Genomic DNA, 18504 nt, shown 5'->3' with positions numbered 1-18504 from the left:
TAATTACAAATCTTTGAAGAAAATAATAATAATGAAGGCAATGACAGCAATGTCAAGAGCATGGGCATATTAACATATGTTTTATTAACACAGGTATTTTAAACGTATGTTTAATCCCCAAACAATCCAACAAGGTCAGTATTTTTATTACTCCATTTCACATACAATGAAACTGTGAAACCTGATGCCCCAGTCACTCTAGCTTCCATAATTGACTTCTCAACCATTATATTCTTCTGTAGAGCAAATATACTTTGAATACCTAACTACTTACTATTTAAAACAGCTGAATACACATTTAAACTATTTTCATGCACATTTGCCAGAGACTTATGAATGTATGAATACTATTTCACTGCCTTTCTTGTTTTGTTGTGAACATAAAACAGTGGATGGTTATTAGATGTAATTTAATGATCAAGTAGAAATCATGTGTTTCAGCATGACTCTTCATCAGTTTTTGAGGAATGCAGTTTGGTATTTAAATATGAAGATGATGGTACTGATTTACTGTTAAAGGACATATTGGTGGGGTTGATTTTGCAGTATGAGGGATTGTATAGGCTATAATAATCATTCTTGGAAGAAAGTACAGTGTCACAAAAGTCAGGGGGCCTAGAGGTTAATTTCTGCTTTATAAGTGGCCATTTGGCTTTAGCCAAGTCACTCTACTCTGTGAGAATCATTTTCCTGTCCTTTAAAGTGAGGAAGTTGGGGTTTTGACCTACATCAATTTGAAGATTCCCTCTAGGTCTATTTAAACATTCTATGATTCTATGACCTACACCTCATTAGTGGTATGTTAATAGTCAAAATTAGGCCCCAATGAAATACATACTTTTTATATGGGAGAGATACTGTTGAATTTGAAATACCAATTTTTAATTTCTATTTTGAAATTTTCTTCTTCCTGCTCTATGCTCTTCCAGAAACCTTTGCTCTTAGAAAAGAACTGAAGTGCAAGGATTGAATAGAGATAAGTCTTTGAGTATTTTAAAATTATTTAACAAGCTAAATTACAAGGATTTAATAAAAAATTAAATGTCTGAATTTCAAAAACAAACCTTAAGTCAACCAGTCTATCAATTGTTCCCTGTCTGAACTGAAATGACAAATAAAATACATTATCATACCTTATCCATGTAGACAAGTTATGTAATGTGGCAAGAGAGAAGAATGACTTTGGACCTGCCCTCTGGAAAAGATGCCCTTACTTGGCATTCTTCACTGATCCTTGAACAGTGTGCAGTGTGCCTGAGCAGTTGGAAGCAGACTGGAACAATTGGAAAACACTGAATTAGTAGGAGGTAAGGGATGTATTTGCAACAGCTGAAGCAAAATGAACTTTTCTGCCGAGAAAAGCAGCTTAGTTACAACCCTCTGAGCTTAGACGTCAATCCATCCGCAAGCAGGACAAGTGTGGGTGATATATGGAAAGGATATTTTAAAATCTGCTTGAGTTTGCCAATCTGGAGATTCGCCCAGGAAAGAGAGCCTCAGAAAAATCATGATGGAAACAAGCAAATTTTATCATATTTATGCAGAACTTGAGAGACACAGAAACTAATTGGATAGACTCCCATTGCTAAGCAGATGAAGATTTCATCATTAATGATTACTATGACAGAAAACTCTTTTAACTGTTTTTCTCTAATATCTGCAGCAATTAAATAAGTATATGTATTAGCTTTGTATAATATCATGATGGAAAAAAATACTTTCCTCACATGTCTGTATAAAGCTAACCCCGTTCTCTTATAGCTTGCTGAATCTTAAATCAGTTTTCAAACACGGCTATGCTGTCAAATAGAAGTGTGCTAGAGCATTTCTTCCTAAAGTCAGAAGCATTTCATTTTGAATGCTTAAGAAAATTGCAAATGCCAAGTGCTTTTTTCCTTTAAAATAAAGTTGTGTTTAACATCTTGAATTATGTAAAATATTTGTGACACTAAATAATAATGCACTTTTCCTTTAATATAAATGGAATCTTTGTCAGCAAAGTAAAACACCCCGCATTAAAAATAATATTAATGCTCATTGGCTGTGTGCATTATTGTCTTTTGCAGACATCAGCTGAATCACTATGATTTATTCCAAATGAGATATTTTTAATGAAAATGTATCACATAGAGAAGCTAAATCATTTCCAGTAATATTGTAACAGCTTCAAAAGGAGACACAGTGGTGTTAAAGAGAAGCATATGATTCTTGGTGTCGGTGCCAGAGAACTATAGTTTTAATGTGTTAAATCAGTACAAGTGATGACATGAATGATTAGATTTTTACAATAGCAACTTAATTTGAAAGAAGCAGACATTCTTACTCAGGGACTTAGCTAAAATTTCATAATAAAGTTAAAAGAATTAAAATTTGCCCAAAGGCTTTCAGATACCTTATTTTTTAATAAATACAAACTTTGGGGTATACTGATTAATGTTATAGGCTATAAAATAGTTTTGAGTAAGCGGAAGAACTCTAGATGAAGTGTAAGTAATTATATTTACTTTTGCAAAGGTATGTAATACTTAGCTATTGAGATGTCATTCTAAACCTTATTTATTTAAGGGTGTTAAATTCTAGTATCTTAAGTTGCAGTGCTGTTTTAAGACAGGTCGATAAAGAAGATAGGTTATGTATATATTAACGATTGAGAAATTAAAATAATGGAATCCAAGCAAGCAGAACCAATGCTGGGGATCTTATGGGAGTATGTGTGGCCACCTCACACAGAGACTTCTGTGGTGTCAGGAAAGCATGAACCCCTGGAGTCATGTCCTACTCTTCATTCAGAGCTCTTTCATGGCCTGCTGTGTGCTCTCAGCATGTGGGGGTCAACCCCTCACACATCTTAATCAGCCAGCTGAGAGCAAAGTCTCAGGGTGTAGCACTGAGGTACAGGATGGTGGGAAGAGAAGGGTTGGGGAAAAGGGCAGCCTGAATAGGGAAGTGAGAAAGAAACAGAGACAGATTTGTTGTGGTTTTGCTCTAGGCTGACCCTAATTTAAGGCATTGGGGAAAAAAAATGGAATCCATAGCATACAAAATAGGATAAAATTCACCAAAGGTTTAATTGGCTTGTGCTCTTTGGAATGTATCAGTATCGATGCACTCACTTTAAAAAACCAGCAATAATACCATGAGTCCAACTATCATAGATCACTGTTGATCAGATAGCAATTTTACTGAACATTCTCAATGAAGCTATTGTTTTAGGTCACATAGTTATGCAATGTGGAATAAATTCTGACCCAGTTAGGAGAAATTGAAAGAAGCTACATTCAAAATAAAAGTGATATTTAAGAAAAGGACTCACTAGTAAAATGTTAGAAAGTAACATCTTTTACTATTACTTGGCATCCTTAAACCACCTCTGAATTTAATATACTAAGTATACTTTGAAACTATAGTTTCTACTTTATCCTTTTTACAATGAGTGGCATAGGACATGATTTCCTGTGGGGGAAATGTATTTTCCACATTTTGCAGTTGGGAATAGAATTGTTGTAGAGAGTATATTATTTAATTTTGGCAGTTCTAATTCAAACTATAATTGAATAATTGTGTAATTAGTTGTTGAAAGGCTGCATCCCCAAGATGATGTACTCTATGAAGACTGGGATGGTGTCTGCCTTGTGAACGATAGCCCCAGCCCCTAGCTAGGGCCTTAACACAGTAGGCAGTCACTCAATAAGAAATTGCCCATTAATTGAAGGATGACATGGGCCCACAGCTAGTAACTGGAAAGGAAGAGAATTCAAGCCTAAACTGCTAACTCCATGCTCAGTGCTTTAGGGATTATTTTGAATTTGTAAATGACAGGTTACAAGCATCAAATTCACAGATATATTTCTTAGTGAATTCAAACATTACCATTGAATAAGCTATGTGTAGAGTGAGTAGCTTGACTAAATCACTTGATCTGTTCTTGTGAGATGATTTCATGGTTTGCTTTTTATGGAAATGCCTTTAAGTTACAGTTTATATTGCATATCATGATTCCAGACAGTTCATGGCTAGGGCCACTGATTTAATTCTCAGAGGGAAAATTAGATTTTCCAGGGAAACTTTCTTTTCCCACAGAGTTTGCAATTCCAACTCTAGTGAAAAATGCCTGTCTTGTCTGAAGGAAAAATTCTGCACTAAATGTGAGCTAACATCAGCCCTTCCCAATCTCCAGTGCTGAATCACCAGTTGATTAGTTGATCCACCGTTAATGATTTAGTTACCCTAGATATTTTCTAAACTCCTTCTTGGCTCAGAATTTATATTAAATTAATAGCACTCAAATTGTATACATATTATCTCTTTTAATTCTGAAAACAATTTTATGAAATCGATATTAACTTCCCAATTTGAGATGAGGAAAAGGAGTCACAAAGGGAATTCAAACCTAGGTCTTCTCAACTTACACCCTTACCTTAAGTGCTTATTCTGCAGTAAAATAAGATGATAATAAGTAAATTATTGCTCATAGTGTTTTATGAACATCAAATATGGTAGAAAATATTATTGTGATTAATGTGATTTGTAAGCTAAAAAGTAGTGTATGCAATACAAGCTATTGTTAGTGCCATTTAATGCAGGCTTTAGAGTACTGCAACTGGGGAAAAACATCCTGAGTTGATATGAAATTCTATAAATATCAAAAATATCAAAATTATCCCTGTTGCAGACTTATAGGAGCTCTTAAATATTTGAGACTTAACTTTTATGATTCTATGATTTTTTTTTTTTTTTTGATTCCTTAAGAGGTGTAATTTTTTCAAAATACAACCATGAATAATTATTAGCACAGTGTAGATGGAACTCTCCTTGAGCATTTTGGGAGGCCTTACCTTGGAGGTATCAGTATTATCCCTCTTAGAGCTTCATCTGAGAAGGAGGATCATTATAGTATGTAGGGTAGGGTCATATTTGTGGCCCAGCTTTTTTTTTCTTCTAATATTTTCCCTTTATATTTGGCAAGACTGATACCAAAGACTAGAAGATTGAATTTCCCCACCTTCTTGGCAGCTAGGAGACAGACATTTGACCAAGATTCCCCCAGTAAAATGTATCTCCACAATGCTTCAGTTCAGCAGGGAAAAAGTAGAAGATTTTCCTGGGAAGTCATACCTGGTGCATATGGCAGGGTTTGGTATAGACATTGAGTCTGAGAAGCAACTGTGACAGAATTGCCAAGGATAGGATCTCATGTTCATGGTTTACAATGCCTGTGTTAGAACCAGACCTAAGAGTAGTTTAGTGGTGTGGTTTGGGTATTATTTCTGGTGGCATAATCTATAAACTCCATTGTCTGGCCCTCCTGGGACTTCTGAGGGCTAGTTTATATCATTTAATAAATTCCTATTCCAGTGTACCTAATTTGTTCTCTTTTTGCAACTAGTAAACCTGACTAAAATAAGCCTGTTTCACATAGCAGGCTTGTGTTAGAATAATTGTCTCCCAAAGATGTTCATATCCTAATTCTTGCAACCTAAGAATATATGAAGTTGCCCAGTAAAAAGGGATTTTTGCAGATGTGATTAAGATTACAGACCTTGGAATGGAGAGGTTATCCTGGATTACCCAGGTGGACCCAATCTAATCACGTAAGTCCTTAAAAGCAAACACTTTTTCCTGGCAAAGTCCAGGTATATATAGAGAGACAGAGAGAGAGGACAAAAGAAGAGGCATGAGAATGATTCTATCTGCCGTTACTGGCTTTGAAGATGGAAGAAGGGGTGAGCCAAGGAATACAGGTGATCTCCAGAAGCTTGGAATGGCCCTCAGCTGACAAACAGCAAAGAAACTGATACCTTAATTCTACAACTCACTGGAACTGAATTCTGCTAACAACCTGAATGAGCAAGAAAAAGGAATCTACTCTAGAGCCCACCAGAGTTCTCACTTATAAAACTGTAAAGTAATAAATGTGTATAGTGTTTAAAGCCACTAAATTTGTGATTGTGGAGAGCTAATACAAAGCTAGGACAAACTTAATAGTTCATGGAGCAGTGTCTGATTGGGAACACTGACCAGCATTTGTATAAAGCCAGAAAGTCAAGCCAGTCCCTGGAGATATTGATAGGATGGAGAGCCAGATTCATAGTCACAAAGGATAAAGTTTATAATTATCTATTCTTGCACAGTCTGTTACCAATCATCAGGTGTGCTGTTGGATTACAGAGCCAGCACCCAGTTCACGTGGGCCACCAGTACTCTATTATTTGTGTCTTGATTCTTATTATAACCAACTTCATGTACTTGACCTTTCTGTGCTCTGGATCTTGCTGTATTCTGTTCCTGTCACTCATTCTTCTATTTTTATTTTTATTTTTGCTTCCTTGAAACTTGCCAAGGTATTCTTAACTGTCACTTTAGATATGACATAATCCACGCCTGACCATGACTTTGATTCTGCTCCTGCAGAATACTAGCTCTATCCTTTGTTAGAGCCTATAATATGAGACTCTCACCTTGACCTCTGAGCCTGGATATTAATTCAGAAAGATCTCTATGCTTAATATCAGGAGGCAAAGTACAGAGCAGGAATAAACAGTGAGAGTGATATATGGCAAAAGTCAGAGAGAAATGACATGAAATGCAAAATAAGGATTGAATCAGAAAACACTGAAATTAGTTGGGCTAACAACGTTGGGCAGTTAAACTGTTAATGCTTCTATTCTTCTCTATATAAAATTTGGATAATAATAGCAGTTCATAGATAACTTATAATACCGAATAAAGTAATATACTTAAAACTCTTAGAATGGTCTGTGGTGCATAGTAAATGTTTTATAAATGACCATTTTTACTGATATAGGGTATATACACTAGTGTACTTTTTTACACAGAAAGCATACTGAGGGGGAAAAGGAGGTATGTCTTCTTAAATTTTTTTGTCTATATTGAACAGTTGTCCTTGTGAAAACAAGTCTTTTGATTTAGGAATATATCTGGTCATCAACATTTATTTAATAAACTAATACTAGTATTAATAAATTAATAGTTAATTTCAACTATCATAAAGTCAGCCCTTAATGAATGAGACTTAGTTTGATGGAAAAATCAGTAATCTAAAAAGCTTTGTTTTTCAAAGTATGGTCTGGGGGAGTGTATTTGAATACAGAATCTCAGATCCCACCTGATAATTAGAACCTGCATTTTAATAAGATCCCCAGATAATCCATGTGTACCCTAAGGTTTTGGAAGCACTGATCTAAAGCACAAACAATAAAAAATGGAAAAGTAACCAAATTAAAATTTTAAACTACTTAAAGTTATCACAACAGGAAAACTATTCTTATGCCTTCTCCATTTTGTTTTATCATTTATAAAATGAGGACGCTATACTACCTATTTCTTGAAATTAAGGTAAAGATTTGATGACCCATATCATTACTAATTAGATAATACACATAAAGCTCTCTGTAAATTGCCTGGCCAATAATCAAATATATCAAATGTAAATATGATCGGTATTCTTATTTATCAGCTCATTCCTCTACACAAGACTTTCTCTTCTACTTGTCCAACAATCCTATTTAAATAATATCTATATAATAACTTGGGTATGCTGGTGCAAATAATCATTTGAAATGTTGGCCACAGTGGATCAGGAGGAGACCCAACCCATTTTTGTCCTTCTTATAGCTAGAGTATAGGGAATAAGATAAGAAAAAAGGGTCCTAACTTAACCCAATTTAAATAACTAATATTTATTGAATTTTTTATAGATTAATTAATTGCCTGTGAAAAATTTTTATCTCCAGTTATTTGGGCCTGTAGAAAATTACTTTAGTCTGTGAGAAGGAAGCCACATATAACATCTAAAATGAGAAAAGACAAAGATTAAGACATGTGGGTTTTTATATCTCCTACAGAGGTATTAAGTATGAAATAGAAGAAAGAGGCCTTGCTTAGAAGTCAGCAGGACCTGGGCTTAAAATCTGACTGTTTTCTTACTTACTACATGACATTTGGCAAATCAATGAATTGCTCTGAAGTTTATTTCCTCATCTATAAATATTCGCCTTAAAGGACTGTGGTTCTTCACTTGATCTTAGCCAAAAGGCTGAGAAGCGATAAAAGGACTGTGGTCCTTGTTAAATGTGAATACCTCTTCTATGTTGTCTGGAACATAGTAGGCATAAAATAAAGGCTATTTTTTTTTTGTCTTTTTGATTTTTAGATACATAAATATGATAAGGTACATGACGGGATTATATCTGTAAATATTAATATGCATTTTCTGTGTATTTTCCTCACCTTCTTCATATTATTTTCCAAGGAGATTTTATTCCCTCCCAATGTGTTTGTAAATAAGTAGAAACAAAGACTTACATTTAAGTATGTGACAGAAAGATTCAGCCATATGCTTACAGGGCAGCCTAAGACAAGATAAGAGTGGACCTGTATATAGAAGAGAACGTGGAGTGACTGATTGGAAAAAAAGGAAAAAGGGACCCTAGACATTGAAAGAAAAAGAGGAAATAGTACCTTTCTCTTCAAGGACTAGAGCCACAAACAAAAGAGGCTGAGCATCATCTCTCCAAGTATGGACGTTTTACCAATCCATCACGTAGGGACAAAACTCTGTCCTGGTCCACTGAGTAGATCATAAACATAGCTTGAAAGACTCAGACAGTATATTGGTGACCAAGATGGAATTGAACACAACCAGAGGTGATTTTTCTATGAGCCATAATAGGACTATATACATTGCCAAGGATAATCCCTGTCTAGTTATTGACTCAAAGACAGCAGAGGTACACCAGGTATCTTGAAAAGGATAATGATTGAGGTTATACCATCACATGATTCTGATACTTGAATATGAAAAATCTCAGGCTTTTTTTTTTTTTAAGATTTTATTTATTTGTCAGAGAGAGCACAAGCAGAGAGAGCGGCAGGCAGAGGGAGAAGCAGGCTCCCCACTGATCAAGGAGCCTGATGCGGGACTTGATCCCAGGACCCCAGGATCATGACCTGAGCTGAAGGCAGACGCTTAACTACTGAGCCACCCAGGTGTCCCTAAAAAATCTCAGACATTTTTAGTTCATGAATTTTAGTGACTACTTGAACATTAGCTAGTCACAGAGAGACTAGAAAACTATTAATATATTATTAGATAATATTTCAAATGTGTGTATTATTATAGATTATTACAAAGAAATTATATTTACTGTTACATTTGGACATCTGCATACAATATTTTTAGTGTATGCAATTTACATTAAAATTTTCTTGGGGCACCTGGGTGGCAGTTAAGCATCCAACTCTTGATCTTAGCACAGGTCTTGATCTCAGGGTCATGAGTTCAAGCCCCATGCTGGGCTCCACCCTGGGCATGGAACCTACTTAAAAAAAAAAAAAAAGTTTCTTTATTGTGCTGTTGTTACATTGACAATTTAGGCCTCAAGACTTAATAAAGCAAAGAGATACAACTTTGCATTGATATTTAGTTGAATTTTTACATGCATCTTTGTAAATAGGGTAAAAGCAGTCACTTTATAGTAGCCCCTGAGTTATCTGATGAAAATTCTTTTAATTTTATCAAATACATTCAATTTTGCAAGATTTATTAAACACTTATCAGGTACTATCTAATGTGCCAAGACAATAACAATGATATGCTTTTATAAGTGCTGTGATTAATATTATAGGAAGATACATAAAAATTACAATAAAAAATTCTATAAAAATGAATGATTCTGTGCTCATGTATTATGTTTTTCAAAAAACTAACTCATGCTTTTTCTACTCTGCAGAAATATTTTTTTTCATATATTAGAAACGTATCATATGAAAATTATAAAGAATTATAAAGATCTTTTGTCTTGATGTTGTTCTTTAGAGAGTTTTAAACTGATTATTCACATTTACAGTTTTGGTTATAACAGATTAGGTAATTTGAACCTATTTTCACACTTGAAGACAACTTTAAAAAGCTGGATGAAGTTAAAAACAAATAGCTTAAAAACATGTAGAGCTAACAAAGCTGTGAAAAGTTACAAGGTCAAGATTTGAAGAGTGGAAATTTAAAGATGGCTGGTGTTTATTGCCACTCTCTCCTGAGGAACACTGACTGGCTTATTCTGAAAGAGGTAGCTCAATGTTTTAGAATCTAAGCAGTCATGTTGAAACTCTCTCAAAGCTAGAGGGAAAACTTGGGTGAGCAACATGTAGTTTAGCTCTTCCATGAATTGATGCTTAATTTCAAATCATCTCAGACTTGAAACTGAATTAAAGTAATCACAGATTCTAGTACCTCTAGCTGTGTTTGAGTTTAAACAACCATTTTTATTATATTCAGGGAGATAATTGAGAAGATTGACCTTTTTAGAAGACTGCAAGAAAAAAATTTCAATAGTTAAATGAATATTCCAGAACTTAAAAAAAAAAAAATTAAAGTTAGAAATTTAAAGATTGGTTCAATAATAAGACATGCTAAGGAAATTAGTGAACTTGAAATAGGTTAGAAGGAAATTTCCAGAATGAAGTGAAGAGAAACAAAATATGTTAAACACAGAAGAGTATTTAAGAGAGAAACAGGACAAAGCGAGATGATCAAATATGTATGCAACTGGAGTCCTAGAAAGGGATAGAGAAAATGAGGCAGAAGCAATATTTGAAATACATAATTTTCAAGAATTTTCCAAAACTGATCACAACATATAACAAACCACAGGACCTAATGAATGCCAAACAAAACAAGGGAAAAATAATTGCTCCTAGATAACACTCAGTAAAATTTCTGGAAAAATGAGAGAGAATGAGAGAGAGAGAGGGCCCTCAAAAGAATGTATATCAGAAACTGTAAACACTCACATACCAAGAGGATATCATGAACAATTTTACTCTAAATTTTTAAATTTAAATGAAATGGGAGCACCTGGGTGCCTCAGTCGGTTAAGCATCCAACTGTTGGTTTTGGTTCAGGTCATGATCTCATGAGTCATGAGATTGAGCCCTGTGACAGACTCTGCACTGGGTGGGGAATTTGCTTGATATTCTCTCTCTCTCTCTTTCTCTCTGTCTCCCCCTGTGACCCTCCCCCCACTCATGTGCTCTCCCCCTCTTTCTCTCTCAAATAAATAAATCTTTAAAATTTAGACAAAATGGACAGACCTAGAAAAATACAACAATGGAATGTTATTCAGCCTTAAAAGGGAAATCCTGCCATTTGCAACAATTTGATAAACTTGGAGGACATCACGCTAAATGAAATGTAAGAAAAACTGTACGATCTCACTATTACGGTGAAGCTAAAAAAGTTGAATACAGGGAAGCAGAGAGTAGAGCAGTAGTTACAGTGGAGGGAAGTTGGGGGAAATGAGGAGATGTTTCTCAAAAAGTACAAAGTAGCAGTTATGTAAGATGAATAAGTCTAGAGACCTAAAGTGCAGCATGATGATTATAGTTAATAATATTTTATTGGATACTGGAAATTTGCTAAAAGAGGAAATTTCAGGGACTCTCATCACACACACATGAAAATGGTAATATGTGCGATGTCTGTATATTAATTAACTTGGCAATAGTAATCATTTTCTGTGTATATGTATATCAAATTATCGTGTTGTACACCTTAAATAGATATAAATTTTTATTAAATTAAATTTTAAAAAAGATTTTCATTATTCTATTTGAGACATAGTAAGTATAAAGGTTTTACTAACTATGCTAGGTCAGATATCACTTTGTCTAGAAACTTGTAAATATATGAAATTGTAATCCATTCTAAATATCACAAAAACTGCTGTGGAGTTTTCCAACAATGGAATTTTTTTGTTTATTTATTTATTTATTTATTTAAAGATTTTATTTATTTATTCATTAGAGACAGAGAGAGAGAGAGAGAGAAGCAGAGGGAGAAGCAGGCTCCCAAGGAGCAGGGAGCCCGATGTGGGACTCGATCCCAGGACCCTGGGATCATGACCTGAGCCGAAGGCAGACACTTAACCATCTGAGCCACCCAGGCGCCCTGGAATTTTTTTGTTTAAAACCAAAACTTTACTAATGCAAATAGATCAATGTTTAACATGTCAAATTGGTATTTTAGTTTGAAACAAAGAATTTTAAAATTATGATTTTTAATCACATTCCTAAAATAGATTTCCCTGGAAAAAAATATAGCCAGAAAAATGAAAATGGTGAAATAAGCAAAGTCATTATTTGAATAATACAGAATAGCCAGACTAAATGGTATTATAGATATTTGGAAATCCTTCCTGTTAGCTGAAGACTCAGTAAAATTACAATTAATAAAAATAATTGGAATAGAAAAAAGAATATATCTACATGCCAAATACAAATGGCTGTATAAAATACCTGTTAAAAGAAAACATTTTTAATGTATAAAATATAACAAATACTTAGGAAGTAAATTAGTCAAACCCAGATGTGATAGTTAATTTTGAGGATCCTGACTAACATGCCAGTTGGGAACTCAGACAGCTTGAAGTATTACTGAAAGATAAATGAATATATACTCTTTTCATAGTTTGGAAGATTGTACATGGTAAAGGTGTCAAATTCCCCAAATATTTTTATATAGATAAACTACAATCTGAATGAAAACTCAAATGGACATTTTTGTGAAAATTGACAAGCTAATTCTAAGATTCATAGAGAAATGCCATGGGACAAGATTAGAAAAGACATTCTTGATGAATTAAAACATCATTGGAGGACTTTTAGCGAATCTCCTTATAACCTACAGTAAGGAATTATGGTATTAAGGCAAAGTTAGAGACAAGGATCAGTGAAACAGGATAGAAAGACTACATACACATGGACACTCGATTTATGATATGACTAAAGAGTAGTAGAGGAAGGGCAATCTCTTTTATAAGTCAATGGAATATCAAGTTGATAAAAATAATTGAACCTGACCCCTATATCACAGTATTATATTGATATATTATATATTATATTTATATATAATAATTTATTTATTGTTTCTATCACCATACCCCCAAATCATTACATGGAAGAGGGATGGCCAGAAAGTAATAGAGTAGAATATCTTCATGATATTTGGAGAAAGAAAAATTTATTAAATAGTCTTTCATAAATTACCATATTTTAATCCACCAGAATGGGTAAAATTTATAAAGCTATAATATAAAGTATTAGCAAGATATGGAGTATGAGGAGCTATCAAATGCTTCTGGTGGGAGGGTGGAACAAACATTTTGGGAAACAGTTTATTGTCATCTGCTAGTGCTGCAGATCTGCATACCAACAATTTCACTCCTGGGTATAAAGTAAGAGAAAGGCATGCACAGAAAAACTGTTGAAAATACTCATAGCTGTTCTCATACAAACAATGAAAATGAACAAAATATGGCTACAAAAAAAGTATGAACCTTAAGTAGACAAGCTAGATACCAAAGAATATATACTGTATTATTCCATTTATAAAAAAAAAAAATCTGAAACTGGCGAACTTAAACTAAAATATCAGATATCAGAGTAGTGGTTACTTTTGGGAAAGAGGAAGTGCTAAGGGTAGAGAAGATACATAAATAGACTTATCTAGTTGTGATCTATTTCTTGATCTGGATGATAGTTACATAGTTTTCCTTTGATAATTTGTTATACTATAGGTTTGTTTTGTGCATTTTTCTGTATGTGATACTTTGCAATGCAGACAGTTTAAAATCCTGATTGTAACTATAATAGAACTATTTTTAAATTAATATTCTAGTTACAAAGATTGAGAAGCCTACAGGTTTATGTTTTATGCTTGTTTGTATACATAGAAATCTGTAGTAAGGATCTCATGTATGTCCTTGTGCCAGTGAGAAAGGACTAAACTACCCAACTGGCAGAACCTTAACTCTTTCAGGCCAATAGAGGGTAGTTAGAAAATTACCTTTTTGAAGTGAATTAAATCAGCCAAATAGATTTGTGTAGGGCCTTACATGCCAAATGTTGGTGATAAAGCTGCCCCTATATTTAGGATTTGATAAGGGACACTGACTTGTTTGAAAAATTGAGTTTCATCTGCCAAAAAAAAAAAAGGAAAACAGTGCCATTGTAAAAACATAATTATGATCACTGTATTCCAAAGAAACCGTGTATAGAGTTTGCAGTGAATCCCCTATCCCTTTTATGAGCTATTCTTGGCCGAGGACATCTGCTATTACACAGCTACATGAATGTTATATTGAAAACAAGTTCCTCAGAAAATTGTAAAATCTGTTGCTTTGATCAGGAACTGGGTGCTATAGTAGGATATATGAAGCCTGTGTGGATTTATTGTTCTCTTGCCAATTAAATTAGCAGCGTGTGTCTAACCCCGTGAACTTTCTACAAATTCCTTCCATTTATATCTTTACTACTGATTCAAGTTTGATCAAGGTTTGAGCAATGATCTGGTTGAGTAACTGACCACAAAGATCTACAGTGAAGGTAACCATGCACTACTCTCCTAATTGAAATAAGCATAAAGTCTATGCATTTAGAATGCAGAATCAACCAAACAATCAAACAAATACCTGTTTAGAACTTTTATTTCTTTGCCTATTATTTAAAAATCAACTTGGGCTTTAAATTGTTTTTAATTAAAAAAAATCTTTAACTTGTTCTAGGAAGAATTGATTTTTTTTCTATCACAAAATATACATAAACCAACACTAGTATGATTTATTATTTAATATACTAGAATACAATTTTACTTCAGAAATTATGGAAAATGAGATAATGAAGACATAAAGTTTCAGGCCAGGATTCCAAATGTTTTGGTGTATAATTAAGTATTCAAGAATTCAATAAATGCTAAAAAGACCTTCTGGAAGCCACATATAAAGAATATTTTTCAAGGGATTCTAACAGTTTTCTAGAGTCTTTAGGGTTGTCAGTCATACCCAGAGAAATCCAAAATATCAGGGAAAGAAGCTTGTAGCAATACTGGTATTGCCAAGAGGTTAAACCACTGCAGTCATCCCCAGATGATGTACCTAAGTAAGAAGGACAAAGGCAAAAATAAAAATGGATGAAAAATTTCCTCTAGTGATTATTTGATAAAGTCATCATAAAAGTTCTAGACTGTAAAGAAGCAAAGCAATTTTAGACTTTTAAAAAATACAAACACTTTCCTTCCAGAGACATGTTGACTTACCTTACACCAAAATCTTCTGAATAAGTATATATTTAATTGTGTGCATACAAACTACAGAACTGGAAGGGAAAAGAACTAGTATCACAATTTGCAGACATCTTTATTGTTCACGGGCTATTGAAAATTGAAATTTTTTCAAATACTTTGTTCTTCTAGTCCTTTCGTGTACGGACATGCACTTAGGCTTCAGTAGTAATTAATTATCTGAACCTAATTTTGGTTAATACCTTTGCCTGAAATTGAAGGAGGCTGTATGTCCTTGAGCAATGGGTAAATCGCCATCACTTTCTGAATTTGCTCCCACTGCCCTCACTTTTGATTGCTATGTTGCCTTAATTAAATCATTTGTTCCAAAACTGAGAAACAAGATTTGAGTATGGAGATGGAGTGATATTTTGAGAAACACTCCAAGAAGTTGACTGACAAAAAACAGATACAAATAGGGGAATTCAAGAAGTGGTATAACATGGGAAATTAGGATACTTGGGACAACTGATAAAGTGTGGATCACCCTGGCTTTTAAATGAGGTAGATCTCAACCTCTAAGTATCTATGGTATTATTTTTTAAGTAAGAGTTGTAGAAGGTGATAAAGGTGGTTTATCACTTCTAAGAAAGATACGAAACAAAAGGAAATTGGCACTAATGGTTCATGTGTTCTTACTAAAAGCTTTCTATTTACATACCTGCAATCATGTACTAATACGTTTCTATAAATGCATCTTTTTTCAGTTTTGAGTTGGGTCAGATATTCTGTTAGTAAACAGTACAGGAATTAGTTTCTTTAGTTTTGTTATTTTTTGTTTGTTTTATTGTGGTAAAAAAACACATTACAAAATGTCTCATCTTAACCATTTTTAAGTGTATGATATTAACTGTATGCACATTTTTATGCAACAGATCTCTAGAACTTTTTCATCTTGCAGAACTGAAGCTCTCTATTCATGGTACAGCTTCCTCTTTCCCACCTCCCCTCTGGCCCTGGCAACTTTAATTCTACTTTCTGTGTCTAAGAGTCTATTTTAGAGACCTCATATATGTAGAATCATGCAGTATTTGTTTTTTTATGACTGGCTTATTTCATTTAGCATAATGTCTTTAAATTTCATCCATGTTTTAACATATGACAGAATTTTCCTCCTTTTTAAGGCTGAATAATATTCTATTGTATGTATATATCATATTCTCTTTATCCATTAATTCATGGTAAATATTTATTTGCTTCCACCTCTTGGCTAGTGTGATAATGCTGCAATGAACATGGTGTGCAATGGTTGTTGAAATGAGTTTTCTCTTGCTAATTATGTACTTTTTAAAGAAAGTCCGTCATGTTAGGACATTGTTTTTGACTCAGTAAGAGACTTCAGTGAAGTAATGTAGAGGATGGACAAGTAAAAAGAACCAGTTATTCAAATTTTAGTAGAAAAACAGATTATCAGAAAAAAAAAAAAAACAGAACATGAAATGGTATAGTTAAGGAAGCAAAATTATATAGAAGGTGAAAGTATAGATAATGTATGACAAGGTTTGGGATTTAGGCTTGGATTGAAAGAGAAAAATGTACTTCCTTTGAAACGTGGGGGCAAAGAAGTGTAGTTGAGTATAAAAGTGTGTCTTTTTAAGTAAAGGATTTTATGCCTAGAGTCCTCCATTTTCTTTGTGAAATAGAAGGCTAAATTATCTGTTTAAAATAAGGGTCACAGACTGTTGAGGAACATAAGAGAAATGAAGAAAATTTTCACTGAGCAGAATTGGAGAGGGAGCACTTAAGAGACAGTTAAATATTTTTCAAACAATTTTATGACCCCCTTGAAGTTAGAGACTGTGTGTGTATGTGTGTGTGTATGTGTGTGTGTTTGCAGTGATAGTGACCTATATGATTTTCTCCAAAGTTTCTCAGTGGTCAAGTTGTGACAGAAGGCTTGACTGTTCCAGAATTGATTTTTTTTTTTTTTTTCATTTTTACTCATTTAAAAGTGTACAGAGTGCATATCCAGTCAGGCACTGGATTTTGCACATGGCATGCATAACAAAAAAGGTAGTACCTATGTTCATCAGTTAGGGTTCGACCAGAGAAGCAGGACCAGTAGGAAGGATCACAAGTACAATTAAACTCCATGGGCATAAGTTGAAGCTTTCGGCCATAGGGGAATTTCTTCTCTTTCAGGGAAACCTCAGACCTACTTTAAAGGCCTTCCAACTGATTCAGCCAAGCTCACCTAGTTTATCCAGGATAACCTCCCTTATTTAACTTCAAGTGATTAGCTATTGCTTCATAGTAACACCTAGATTAGTGTTTAATTGAATCACTAGGGACTGTAGCCTTGCCAAGTTGACATATCAAAAAAGCCATTATACCACTCATTTATTTCCTAGTCCAGTGTAAGATAGGTAGATAGATGATAATATTAAAGTATTCCATGTGGTCTTTGAACACAGACCATGGACATCAGGAAAAGAGGGGTCTGTCCTGATTAGGAGCTAGCTAGGAGAGGTTGGAAAGGTGGTGCAGGCAGAGGAAGCTGCTTATACAAAGATCCACAGAACATCTCTCATTCAGAGAGCAAAAAGTAATTCAACTCATTTTAATTGTGACATGTGAGATGGGAAGAGATGAGGGAGTCAGTAAGAAACAGCTGAAGTCATATTATAAAGAACAACATATACTACAATAAGACCTGTGGGTATTATCTTGAAAGTTATGCAAAACATTCTGGGTTGTTAACTGGTATAATGCACTTGAATTATCTATCACAATGCTCATTATAGATTATATCCTCTATGGAACAGATATTTTCTTTATAAATGTTATAGAAACATATTTGACATAATCAAATTAGCAGCACCTTGGAGAAAAGAAAATAAATGTGGAAAAGAATGAGGCCATGGAAGTTATTATAATATTTTCAGTTTAAAATGATGTGGGAGTTTAAACACTATGAGAATATAGAACACAAAAGGATCTGTGAGTGATTGTATGTGAGGGTGAAAGAAAGAAAGATGATAATTATATCCTACACTTGATCTTAGCCAAAAGGCCGAGAAGCGATGATGATAATTATATCCTGATTTCTGACTAAGTTCAGTAGGTAGATAACTGTACCACTCATCAAGATAAGGGTACAGCAGGAGGAAAATTGAGGGGGAAAGTTAGGCGAGATGATGAGATTAGCACTGGACATGTAGAATTTGAGCTGCTTTAGATATATCCAAATGTCAGGAATAGTTAGTTGAATATTTGAGTGTGAATCTCAAAAAGGAGATCAGATATGAAGACATAGATCAGTAGTTCTTAAATGCTAGTGTGCATAAAAGCACTAGATCTTGTTAAAATGCAGCTTTCAGAGCCATATTCCCTAAATCATTGAATCTAGAGACCCATGTCCAAGAATT

The 18504-nt window shown here is 34.0% G+C and overlaps 1 long non-coding RNA gene and 1 pseudogene across 2 annotated transcripts in view; one reads left to right on the top strand and one right to left on the bottom strand.

The window, feature by feature from the left end:
- The window catches only part of LOC116634095, a 354995-nt gene that overhangs the window by 243193 nt on the left and 93298 nt on the right, over nt 1–18504 (top strand). The window lies entirely within an intron of this gene.
- On the bottom strand, nt 18092–18161 carry LOC116634218 (annotated as a pseudogene).

Source organism: Phoca vitulina, unplaced genomic scaffold, assembly GCF_004348235.1.
Source record: "Phoca vitulina isolate PV1807 unplaced genomic scaffold, GSC_HSeal_1.0 scaffold8, whole genome shotgun sequence".
Lineage (NCBI taxonomy): Eukaryota > Metazoa > Chordata > Mammalia > Carnivora > Phocidae > Phoca > Phoca vitulina.
This window is presented reverse-complemented; position numbering and strand designations above follow the sequence as displayed.